General features: G+C 36.9%; 1 non-coding gene across 1 annotated transcript; it reads left to right on the forward strand.

The window, feature by feature from the left end:
* The first annotated feature begins 3,690 nt into the window (after positions 1-3,690).
* Positions 3,691-3,797, forward strand: LOC145071563 (small nucleolar RNA R71). The gene has a single exon (XR_013690570.1). It is a non-coding gene; the product is annotated as a small nucleolar RNA R71 (small nucleolar RNA).
* Positions 3,798-12,520: the final 8,723 nt, after the last annotated feature.

Genomic DNA, 12,520 nt, shown 5'->3' on the forward strand with positions numbered 1-12,520 from the left:
TAGATTAAAAAGGATTGAAAACACATAATCAATTAACTTTTCTATTAATCTAAGCAACTCATAAGAACAAGATAATTCAAATCAAACTTTTTCATGTAATTAGCCTAATCACTAAACTAATTCAAAACATGAATCTATTGACAATTATCTTTGAAATTGAATTAGTATGAACATTACCACATCAAAAACAAGTTTATAAGTCTAAAAACATCTTAGGGTAATGTTCCTAGTCCAATTCCAGCCAAAATAATCGAATAGATGTTGTCCGGGGGTCCAACTCGTCGAGTGCACGAACCAACTCGGCGAGTTGAATGCTTTTTGCCTTGTGCTCGGCGAGTCTGCTGTGCAGACATCATCAAAATTTGATTTTTAAGCCAATTTTTCAAGTATAACAAGAAAACAAGCCTAGGCTCTGATACCACTGTTATGTTTTGAGCATTCTAACACTCCTAAGTGTACATGCAACCGTAAATACCTTGGATATATGTTTTTTCTATTATACGTGCAAATATGAACTTTGCAAGGTATTCATCCTAACTAGCATAATAACATTGATTCATATGAATATATCAAGTTGAATTACATACCTCTTTGATGTAGAATGTCTTCATGAAGCTTGAGTGCCTAGTGCCCCAAGTGTGACACCTCAAATGGTTCACACAACACCAAATACACTTGGAATAGATTAGAGAGAAATCCACACTTCATGAGAAATGGCTAACCCTTTCTCACATACTCTAGTGCCAATTTTGTCAACAATAAGATGCTTATATAGTTAGTGACAATTAGGGTGAACCCTAATTGTCATGGCTTTCCATTTCCTTGGATCCATGGGTTCAAATACACCATGGAGCATCCATGGAGCGTCTTATGGGTTTTAGCCCAACTTGACAATCCATGAAGCATTAGCCCACTATACAAGTAAGGATGATTTACACAATCAACCCATATATCTAATTAGTCTTCTTTTGATCACTTAATTAATCCTAAATTAATTCTTGATCAATACTAATTAAATAATCTTATTAATATATTAGAACTTATAATATATTAACAAACCTTAAGTGTTATTTCTCTCCTTTTAGTCTATCCAAATGCATGATGCCATGCAACCAAATGGACCATGCGGGGTTGAGTCAAGTCTTGCCAATTATAGTTATGGACTTAGACATTAATCCAACAATTCCACCATAGAAGAATGGCGAATATCGCCCCCAATACAAAAAGTAATATTCCCGGGGTTATAGTAATCGCCCCCACCCCAGAAATGTATTGTGGAGAAAAATTCAAAGCACAACTCTTGATAAACCGGCTCCTGGATACGAAAGATGCGACTCCATCCATCACACGTGATGGACACACCATTATGCACAAATGTCTTGACGATATATGGAGCCAACTCCTCTTTGTAACGAACTCTCCCCAGCCATTCCCAATCAATATCATTGGAGACATAAATCTCCTTTTTCCTGATTTCTGCAAGCTTCTTCTTCCACTTAGTAATCGTAGATTTGGACTCGATTTGTGGAAAATTCAACCAAGGGAAATCCCCTTTGCTTCCTCTTGAGCTTCGACCCCGTGAAGACATGTTCCCACATAAATAAGTAACACAAACAACCAGAAACGAACAAAACAATTAGAAAATAAAATCTGGACTGCTTCAGACATGACTTGCCGAGTCCGTAGACCGACTCGACGAGTCAAACGAACTACGCGAGTCTGCTGACGAGTCTGTGAAATTTCATCCATAAAAATCAAAATTGATTGAAAGGGTTTGTACAAGGATGTATTTCGAGCATAGTAGTATAAGAAAATTCGTCCATAGCATTCTAATTAGGTAAAAATCAAAACCCTAGAAATTCTAAAACTTCAAAAACGGGTTTTCTATCTAATTAACACTTCCAACCTCCTAAAAACTGAAGCTTTAACAGAAATATAGAAGAAATTTAGTACCTTTCTTTTTTGAGAGAGATAGAGAGAGAGAGAGAGAGGGAGCACGTCGAGTGTCGACTGGTTAAATGAGAAGTGGTTACCAATTAGGGTAAAAAACCCTAATTTAACTGATATGTAAAAATTATTATTTATTTTTTATAGTAAAATAAACGGACTCATCGAGTCAGGGTCCGACTCGGCGTGTCTGGTCGCGATTTTAAGATTTTGAATTTCGAGTTAACTCGCCGAGTCACTCGTTAGGTTTGAAAAACTGATATATATATATTTTTTAAATTTGATATATTTTTTTTATTCCTTCTTAAAAATATATTCAACCCACCCCACACTCAGACCATGCTTGCCCTCAAGCAGTCATTTTGGATAATAAAGAAGATGAAAATAGATAAATCCTAAAAACGAAAAATAAAATTAAAGAAAAAGGTAAAAGAAAGCAAACTCTAGTAACGGGTTGCCTCCCGTTAAGCGCTTCTTTTTGAGGAGTCGTTAGCTGGACTCCCTCCCGCTCTACGTTTCTTTGTTTTCCTTCATGAGGCTCTCCTTCTTCAACCTTTGTACTTTGTATTTCGTCTTGTAAAGATGGATTGTCCTTTTATAAGCCTTCCTCAAGTCTTCCATTCTCTTTTTGCAGCTTTCTCTTCAGCTTTACGCTTCACCCCTTACCATGATTTTTCCTCTCCATTCTTTCCTTGCTTGTCTTTTTGTTCATTAAAGGATCCGGTGTTGTGAAAGTTAACACTTCGAACATAGTAGAAACAATGGCACGAGGCTTGGTCCTTTTTCTTTTGGTCAAAACTTCTTCTTGATCTAGAATTTGTGATTCAATTGGATAATGGTGGTTTTCATCTTCTGAACTTCCCTCATTCTTCTCTTGGACAATCTCATCACCTCCCATGATTGCTTCAAGAAACGCAAAATGTGCATTCCCAATATTGATAACATCTTCAATATCCTCATTTTCCTCAAGAAGGTTCTCAAAGGGATCAGGCATAAGTTGCGCATTTGATTCAGCAAGGGCACTAATTGGCCGTAGAGTCAAAAGTTTGCCAGGATTTTTCAATGTTATGAATGGAGGCTTGCTGATTCCTAAGCAAATTTTGTTGATCTTTAATCATAGCTTGATGATCTTTAAGCATGATTCGTTGTTCCTTCAATTCATTGTCGGTATCATTGTGCCTCTTCTCAAACGCAGCTACAAACCTTGTGAAAATTTCCTCCAAATCAGCTTTCTTTTCCATAACCGATTCCTCCTTTTGATAGAAACCCCTTTCTTTTTGTTTGTATTTCTCTTCCTTTGACTTTTTGTACTCATCATACGGGAGCCATTCCTTCTTGGGTTTTCGCCAATTATCATCAAATCTATCACCACTTGAATAGAAAACTTGTGCTTTCTGGTTCCCATTTTCGTCCAAATCACAATCTTTAGTGAGGTGAGGTCCTCTACAATTCTCACATCCTACCTAGATAGCGTAAATGGATTGGTCCATCTTAGTCATTCTCCAATCTAAACTTTCTAGTTTAGCCATCATTGCCTCCATGCTATCGTTAACAATGTTTACCACTCCCCGACTTACTTCATGCCTTGGATTATGATATTCTCTAGAGTGTTTAGAGAATTCTTCAATTAGTTCATTGATCACCGGGGGTGCCTTCTTTGTGAGGGGTCCTTGCGAATCAAGGAGTTTCCTAGTTGTTACATTGACTCCATCATAGAAAATGGAGAGTTCTTGTTGACTGTTTAGATCATGATGTGGGCAGTTCCTTAGTAGGCCATTGTATCTCTCCCATGCCTCATAAAGGGACTCTCCAGCTTGTTGTTCAAAGTTGGCAATAGCTTTCTTCAACTTGGCTATCTTCGAAGGTAGGCAAAACTGATCGATAAATTCTTCTTTCATCTTATCCCATGTAGTGATGGATCCGAGAGGGAGTGACTTGAGCCAATCCTTTGCAGCACCTTTGAACATGACGGGAAGCATATGAAGCAACTGGGTATCACGGGGCACATTTGGAACATTAAAATAATTATCAACATCATTGACCTCATCCAATTGTTTATAGGCATCTTTGTGATCTTTACCGTAGAAGCGGATCGCCTTTAGTTGAACAAGTATGTGACCTTTAAGCTCAAAGGTGGCAGTTGCGGGAATTGCAGGTTGCACAAGTCCCGAGCCGGTATCATCACGTATTCTCTTCTTCCATTCTCGCATGGTAACTTCATCGATGTTAGCCATGGGGTTAGCTAGTTCGCCTTCAAAGTCACTTTCTTCTTCGTATTCAGATTCGTAGTCGTATTCGAATTCGGCCTCTTTTGGATTATCTTCAATATTTTCTAATTTGCTTTCTTTGCTCTTTTGACTGCTGGTCTCTCCTTCCTTCTTGTTCTTTTTCTTTCCAAAAACTATTTTCAAGCTCTTCAAAGGTGATTTCTTAGGTGTATTAGAGCTTTCAACCTCCTTGCCTTTGTTTTTCCTTAAAGTGGATTCTAGGTCTTCAAGTGGAGGAACCAGGGGTGTGTTGGATCCTCTAGTCATGTAATGCCTGCAAACAAAACAAGAAAAACACGTAAAAGGAACAAAAATAAAATAAAAGACGAAACTGTGAAACAGTGATGGACTGGTCGAGTCGATTTGATTGCATTCGGCGAGTTCAGAGCAAAAACAGAAAAATTACTAACTAATCTTTCAAAACAGAAACTATCAAAAATTATCCTACTAACTGAATTTCCTAAAAAAATAACTTTGTGCAAGATAAATCTCACACAAAGGATCGATAAAACTAGAAATTAGATTTAATTTTTGAACCGTTCCCCGGCAACGACGCCAAAAACTTGATGTGTGTGAACTCAACTAGTTTTAAACCTACTTTTAATTATAAAATTAACACACAAAGGCAGTGGACCTGTCAATTGTGGTGTAGCTATATAAGTAGGGTATCGAACTCAGGGAACGAAAAATTGAAACTAATAACCAATTTTATCTAAAACAAGTAATAAAAGGAATGGTTTTCTCTACTTTTGCAAGACTAGAAAACTTAAATAAACTAACGAACACGCAATTTAACTAACTTAACAGCTAAAACAAGTTATTACCACTAAATTCAATAATTAATAGGACTTCTGTTTAGGTTCGACTCAATTGATCCTATGGTTGATTTAATGATAATAGTGCAATGGATTAACCTTTTATTAGCTACCGATTCAGTTGATTAGGTTCACATTCGCTATCTCTAATCCTTAGAAAATATACTAATTCAACCAGTGGCCAGTTGTCTAAATTAATTAATTCTCTAGGTTATTTATTTCGGTTAAATAAGATTTGTAATGGTTAATCAAATTAATAATTCAATTAGCCTCTTGTTGTTGGTTTATCAAACAAGTTCACACATTAACTTACCCATTCTCTAATTAATCATAGTTTCACATTCACTAATCCTAAGCACATAACAAAGTGTTCATGCAGCCTAATTGCCTTCCTATTAACAGAAAATAGTTATGGTTAATACATAAGGATCTTTAACAAGCTTAATTTAACAAAATCACCAATTTAAAGTTAATCCTACCATTAATCAAACCATAGTCTCAATTTTGTCTTACCCAAACAGAAGAATAAGGGTTTAGTTCATAATTACAGTAAACTTAAGCTCAAAAACGAATTCAAAGAGTTTAAACATGATTCAATTCAAAAGATTACTAAGAATAAACTAAAGTTGCCTTAATTCTCTTCAAGATTGAATGTAGGGTTGATTCCTCTGCTCCTCACGACCTAACATCACCTTTAATCGTAATGTTTGCCTCCTAGGGTTGCAGAGAAGTCCCCCATCTCCATCTCCAAGTCCCTATTTATATTATTATGGAAACAGAGGTGACTCGTCGAGTCCAATGACTGACTCGATGAGTCCGTCACTTAAAATCCGTGTACGGAAAGGACTTCTAGAGGATCGTGAATCTTCGACATGACTCGTCAAGTAGCCGTCCTTACTCGTCGAGTCCTTGTTTTTGGCATTTTTCTTCTTTGTTCCGTTCCCGAGCTTCCAATCGTATCTCCTGCTTCCTTTTGCTTCCGAGCTTCTTTTTTGGACTGAAAATATAATTTGAACAATATTAAGTATCTTTTTTCCATAAAATGTAAATAATTAGCCGAATAATGATAAGAATCTATACTAAATCCATAGCTAAATATGCGCATATCAACAAGTATACAATAACATAAATGTGAACCATTGTTCGGGGCATGGCATCACTGCCATGGCCCGATTTGTATCCAGAGTCTCCTGGAGGGAGAGCGTGAGTTTGTGTATAGATCTATACTGGATTGACTATCCTACACCTTATTGTTCGCTACAGTGGGTCTTGCAAGTTTATGGGTGCCAAATGTCATTTCTTCGGACGTCTTTCATCGTCGTATTATTAGTTGATAGTATGGTGCAACCATTTCACATTACACCTTAATTAACGGTTGGATTAAGGTAGATAGTACAGCAGTAGTTACTATAATAAAACACTACAGTACTATTATTTCTTCCCAATTACATTCAAATTGTGATCTTCTCACATAAAGAGTAATGTAAAAACTATATTTTTGGTTAATGATAGTCACACTTGGGAAAATACACACTCATGCAAGAAACAAACATACATAAAATTTGATGCCTTGGTAGAAGGCTACGTTTAGTAGAAAATATAAGATTTTCTAGGAGATACAAACATTTACTACGAACATTTACAAATTTATACATCAAACACTTACAAACATTTCATACAAGCAATGACACTAAAATGCTTATGAACTCACCAGCTTTAAAGCTGATAAACTCTTTCAAAATAACTTGTATTCTTAGGTCATCAATAGACAGGTACCGCTGCTAGGTTTTGAGAAGATGGAGCTCGTTCAAGACTCATCTCTTATTTCGATTTACATTTTCGAGTGTCTTTTAAACTTCACAGAACACACTTGTATTAAATTATATTATTAATGCAATGGATGATGTTGTTGCTTGTTTACTACTATGCTTTGTTGTGATACTGTACATGACGTCCTCCACCCTCGAACGTTTCCGCCGTTCCGATTTTGGGGTGTGACAAGTGTCTTCTTGATATAATACTTGTTGTCATTTATATTTCCTTATATTTCCGCACCTAATTATCTAACAATCTAACTCTAACTTATTATTATTTTTGAGCTTTATGATCCACTGAGTTAAACTTCATTCCACATTATTACTTGTTCTAACGTTTGCTCAAGTGTGTTACTCAAGTTTTTCTCTCAACAATTGGTATCAGAGCCAAAGTGGTTGTTTTTTAAACAAGAACTCTGATTTTAAAAGGCCTTTTATACCACTGGAGCTCATTTAAAAAAAATCAAATCTTTTAAAAAAAACAAGGAAATATGGCACAAGCATTATCCTTAAATGTTTCCAACAGTGTTGGAGGTTCGAACAGAGCTCTAATACTGGTGGCAAACAAATATGATCACTGGTCTCAAATAATAGAGAGGTATCTACGAAGACTTGGAAGAGATGTATGGAGATCTGTAGAAGAAGGACCTCATGTCCCTATTCTTACTCCAGTTCAGAATGATGGCACTCAAGCTACACTGGGAGGAGGTCAACCCACCATGAATCGTCCCACCAAAGACGATCTTGATAAGATGGAAAATGATGATGTTGCTTTTTATGAGATATCTTGTGGTGTTGCTCCTTAATTGCAAGTCCGCCAAAGAAATGTGGGATGTTCTCAAGAACTTATGTGAAGGTACAAAATAAGCTCAAGATAAGAAGCTTACAACTGCACTCAACGAATTCAAGAACTTCAAAGCTCATCCTAGTGAAAGTCTGGAAGATTCCTTCAAGAGGTTTAACTTAATTGTCACAAAGTTATCTAATGCTGGCACCATCCGAAGTAACAATGAGACCAATCTTCAGTTTCTCAATGGTTTGGGTAGACATTGGACTACAGCTAAGATGATAGTCCAAGGAGATAGAAAAAATCATTCTTTATCTCTTTACAAACTGTATGGTGAAGTACAAGCACAAGAATCAACAATACTCAAAGATTGTGATGAATTCAGTGGACCACTTGCTCTCGTAGCACAAGCACCTCACACTCAATCTTACTCACCTCGTATGACAACCCTCTGCAGTCATACGAAGCAGACTCAGAATACAATGATGAAGAAGAATTTCAAAACGCTATTGCTCTAGTTAGTCAAAAATTCAACAGACTACCACCTTCATCTTTCCGCAAAAATCAGCAGTTTACTAAGCCTCCCTTTAACCGCAACTTTAATCCTCAGAACACTCACTCACGATATACCAAAAATCCTCACCCAGCACCGCAATCTCAAAACTCTTAACCAAAGGAGGTACTGCAACCTATGAAAACAACTGACTCTGGTACCTCAGCAGAAGAAAAATCTGTTGTTGTAATTTGTCACATGTGCAACAAGGCAAATCACTTTGCTAAGGATTGCAAAGAAAATGTAGTGAAAGACAGAGAATTCTATCTCAGAATGGCTCAAGAAATGGAAGAAAAAGAGAAAGCAAGGGTATACGTAGCCCAAGTCAGAAGAGACCATCCAGTGTGGTCATCTGGAGATGAGGATGAAAATATCAACAACATCAAGGGAAAAGGCAAAATCTGCATGATGGCTACTGAGGACAAGGATGGGTTAACCAAACTGGAAAAGAATTACTGCTACATGGAAAAGGATGGAACTCTCTGCATCGTTGGGCAGGTAAAACTTATGATCCAAACTCTTAATTATAGCATGCATGATTGTCAACCATTTATTAACAACCTTAATGACACATGTGCTGCCGTCCTTTCTGGCTATAACAAAGGCTTAGATGAGAAGAACATTGTGTCCCAAGAAATGTTTCATGTTAGAGGACGACTAGATGACAAAAGACTCAAAGTTTCCATGCTAGAAAAGGACTTAGGATTAGAAAAAAGGATGCAAGAATGTTATGTGAAACTCAATTAGGCATAGCATTAGATCAGAGAGATGTAGCTCAAACTGAAATTGTACGTTTAAATCTTTTAATATAAAAACTCTTCAATGAAAGTGAAGCTATTGAAAATCTTGTGAATAATGGAACCGTAGATAACACCTATAATTGGGGTTGGTCCAATGGGTATCCTACCGCAAAGGATTCCTCACCCCGGTTTAACAAAGACCGACTTTATGTCCTTCCGGACCGAGGGTTCCATTTCCTAGTCAATGAAAAAACCTTTCTCGAGGACATCAAAACTCATTTTGGTCGACTTCATAATCTGAGTAATAATTGTTTTATTGAGGAAATTCTTCATGAAATTTCGGGTCACTCAAGTGATGAAATTCCTATCTTTGGCACAATTTATCCCAATTCTTAGGCTTCATCAGTTGCTGATGAAGAAGTTCTTATGGAACCTAAAGTTCACATGAACTTCCCATCACTACCTTCAAACTGCAGTACCACTCACTGCAATTCTAAACCGTATTTAGACCAATTGCCTCTGATCAAATGTCCCACAAAGAAAACAACTCAGTCTTATGTTGCGGTAGTCCAATCTTCCTTACTACAGCCCACTGTTAAGAGTTTAGTAACCATTAAGCCAATTCATTATGAGTTACCTATAGAGAATTTCGCGTTTGTTCAATGTTCCCAGAATCCTGAACTTTCTAGTTCAGATGAATCAAGTCCTAGTATTCAAAATAAATCCAATGGATCTAAGAAACCGCAACCGAATCTCAATGATTGCGGTTCTCCAAAAACTCAGGCAAAAATGGCCTTCAAAGAGGAACTTTAATCTCGTGGTAAAAAGCGGGAAATCATTTCAAAAAACAAAAGACAAACCAAAATTTCAAAACCCAAGAGTTCAGAAACACTTGTTTTCTCAAATTACATTTCCAAAAACTCTTCAGTCAAGAAAAAAAGGGATGTGGAGTTTCTAAAACATTTTCAAACCTCTCTAACACAATCCAAAAGAAAGTAAAGTCTTTTCAAAGCAATGGTTTTCAGATCTATTCCTCAGATGATCCAAAATGGAAGGGGATGTACCAAATCCAACACATTTAAAGTCACCTCAGATTTTTAAGAAATCATATCCTAGGATATCTACATGTTCTTACACACACACACACACACACACACACACTCAAGTCATACTTTTTCAAAATCCAAGAGCACCATTGTCAGATCTCACTCTTCTCGAATTGGTCACAAAAATATTCCCACACCCTTCAGACCGCTGACCAAGCAGAATGTTAGGGTAAATGACAAAAACCTTTCATGTAAATGTCATTGTCAAAAGAAATCATCACATGTCAAATCTCATTCTTTTTAGAAACCTCGTAATTTTTCTAAACCTCACAACACATCAAATGCTCTCAAACATCCAAGACTAGGCCTCAAGATTGACGTAAAACCTGTCCCTACAACCTCGGTTCATGCATCTCTAAAAAACCCACCAGTCGCCTCGGGCTCCAAACTTGTTTGGGTGCCCAAACTAACCGTTTAATTTTCAGGCAATGTGCAAGGAGGATCAAGAAGAGGAGTGGTAATTGATAGTGCCTTCTCCTTGCATATGAACAGAAGGTTAGAGTACCTTCGGGATTTCAGGCCTATTTGCAATTGAGGAAACATCACATTCGGCAACAATGTGAATGGAATAATTTGAGGTTACAGTGTGCTTACTACATGAAACTTCTCTATTCAAAAGGTACCATATGTGGAAGGTCTTAAACACAATCTCATCAGTGTAGGCGAACTGTGTAAAGCAGGCCACAGGGTTGAATTTGATAATGAATACTGCTACATAATGACAAGCGATTGAAGCATATGTTTGATCAAATCCAAGTCCGAAGGGACCATATATCCTTTGGATGTTTCTTTGATAATTGGGAAACTGCAACTATGCTTTTTTTCCAAAGCAGTATTCGAACTCAGCTGGCTATCGCACCGTAAGCTAGCCCATCTTAACTTTAGGTATATAAACAATCTGGTCATCGGAGAACTCATCCAAGGTCTTCCAATTCTCAAATTCAACAACAACACCCTCTGCTCAGTCTATGAATGTGGCAAATTGTTGAAACATAGAAGTGACCCTCTTCAACTTAATCCAAATGACAACCTCTCCCTTATCCGCAACCACTCTCTCATCCACAATCAAGTACCGCAACCGTAGTCATCGTCATCAGCACTTAGTCTTAGTCTTTTATCTGTTTTTCTTAATGTAATCTCTTTTATCCAATGTGCCTTGCATGGCAACTTTAAACAGATAGGACTTTTGTAGTCTTTGAGACTCTATAAAAAGGAGTTCTCTCTTTCTGAATTAATACACATATCTAAGCATCTTGAATCTCATATCTATTGAAGTTCATAACTTACTCTCTCACCTACTGCTTACTCTCTAAACTGTCCTAAACGCAATCTGAATTATATCAGATCTAAACCTCTCGTTCGAAGCAAGTGAGTTTTGACTTAATCACTAAGTTTGATATCACTTACTAACTTAGTCTGATTGCATTCCTTGTTAAGAACCAACTTATGTGTATACTTGATATAATACTTTCTGTCATTTATATTTCCACATCTAATCATCTAACTATCTAACTCTAACTTTTATTATTGTGAGCTTTATGATCCTTTGAGTTCAACTTTAAATTCTGCAATATAAACTTGTTCTAACGTTTGTTCAAGTGTGTTCCTCATGTTTTTCTCTCAACAATTGGTATCAGAGCCAAAGTGGTTGCCTTTTCAAGCAAAACTCTGATTTTCAAAAAGCCTTCTATACCACTGAAGCTCATTTCTTAAAAAAAACAACAAACAAAAATATATTTTCAAAACAAGGAAATATGGCATAAGCATTATCTCTCAATATATCCAACAGTGTTGGTGATTCTAATAGATCCCCGATATTGGTGGCAAATGAATATCATCACTGGTCTCAGAGAATGGAAAGATACTTAAGCAGACTTGGAAGAGATGTATGGCGATCTATAGAAGAAGGGCCACATGCCCCTATTCTTACACCAGTTCAAACCGACGGCGTCATGGCCTGACTAGGAGGAGGTCAACTAGTCATGAATCGTCTCACCAAAGATGATCTCGACAAATGGAAAATGACGCTATTGCCTTTTATGAAATTTCATGTGGAGTTGCTCCCGACAACTTCAACATTATCATAAATTGCAAATCAGCAAAAGAGATATGGGTTGTTCTCAAGAACTTATATGAGGGTACAAAACAAGCTCAAGATAAGAAGCTCACCACCGCACTCAATGAGTTCAACAATTTCAAAAATCATGCGGGTGAAAGTTTGGAAGACTCCGTCAAAAGGTTTAATCTGATTTTCACTAAGTTATCCAATGCTGGTACGGTTCGAAGCAACCGTGAGACAAATCTTCAATTTCTCAATGGTTTGGGAAGACATTGGACGACTGCTAAGATGATAGTCCTGATGGGTTTTGACCATAAGAACATCATATGTGCTCATACAAACCCTAATGCTTAGATCTAGGTTTCTCTATTGTACATGCAATTCATCCAAGACTTTAAACCCTAGATCTAGTATATGATAATCAATATTAAC

This window comes from Lactuca serriola, chromosome 8 (assembly GCF_051521515.1).
Source record: "Lactuca serriola cultivar US96UC23 chromosome 8, Lser_US96UC23_V15, whole genome shotgun sequence".
NCBI classification, from domain to species: domain Eukaryota; kingdom Viridiplantae; phylum Streptophyta; class Magnoliopsida; order Asterales; family Asteraceae; genus Lactuca; species Lactuca serriola.